This window comes from Lissotriton vulgaris, chromosome 8 (genome assembly GCF_964263255.1).
Source record: "Lissotriton vulgaris chromosome 8, aLisVul1.2, whole genome shotgun sequence".
Lineage (NCBI taxonomy): Eukaryota > Metazoa > Chordata > Amphibia > Caudata > Salamandridae > Lissotriton > Lissotriton vulgaris.
Window position 1 is genome coordinate 752,355,377 of NC_141696.1, and position 917 is coordinate 752,356,293.

The following is a 917-nucleotide window of genomic DNA, read 5'->3' on the forward strand; positions in this document are numbered from 1 at the left end:
CAGAAAGATGCTCAAAACTTATCTTTTCTCAGGGAGCATGTAGTGACCTCTAGCTAAGACGCTCGGTTCCCTCTTCTCACCTCAGCGCGGGGACACGCCGAGATGGCGTAACAATGCACTTTATAAATGTCTTTATTATTATTATTATTATTAATATGCCTGTTCTTTTACTTAGTTTTTCCTGCAGCCTTTGGGTCAAAAGGGATTGCTCTGGGTACCCGAATCAGAGGGGCCGTGATCATGTCCCAAATACAACTGCATAAATTTCGAATTCAGATAGCGAGGTCTGCTGTTTGTTCATTTCTTAATTTGAGGACGAATAAGTAGGCCAAGAAGCACATTAGCTATGGCATTTAAAGACGCCGTTAAAGCACCTGTGGAACAGGAAGTAGCTATCCACCATATCCGAATCACCCTGACTAGTCGCAATGTGAAGTCACTTGAAAAAGTGTGTGCAGATCTCATTAGAGGTGCGAAGGAGAAAAACCTGAAAGTGAAGGGGCCAGTTCGCAGGCCTACAAAGACTCTGCGAATTACTACTCGAAAAACACTTTGTGGTGAAGGTTCAAAGACTTGGGATTGTTTCCAGATGCGTATTTACAAGCACTTGATTGACCTCCACAGCCCTTCTGAAATTGTGAAGCAAATTACATCCATCAGTATAGAGCCTGGGGTAGAAGTGGAAGTTACCATTGCTGATGCATAATTTAATCTTTTAATAAAAGATTATTTTTGTGAACTGCATACCACTGCCTACCACCCAACTGAGAAATTATAACCCTAATCTTAAGTAAAGGGATACTGAGGCAGACTGATGGGAAATACTGGAAAGTGGGCATTGTCTCTTGTTCATGGAAGGCCATGTACTGGAATCATGTACACAGGTGTGGTAACGAGTGGGTAGAAGGTACTGCCAA

General features: G+C 42.5%; 1 pseudogene; it reads left to right on the plus strand.

Moving 5' to 3' along the window:
• The first annotated feature begins 346 nt into the window (after positions 1-346).
• LOC147697955 (small ribosomal subunit protein uS10 pseudogene) lies at positions 347-706 on the plus strand (annotated as a pseudogene).
• Positions 707-917: the final 211 nt, after the last annotated feature.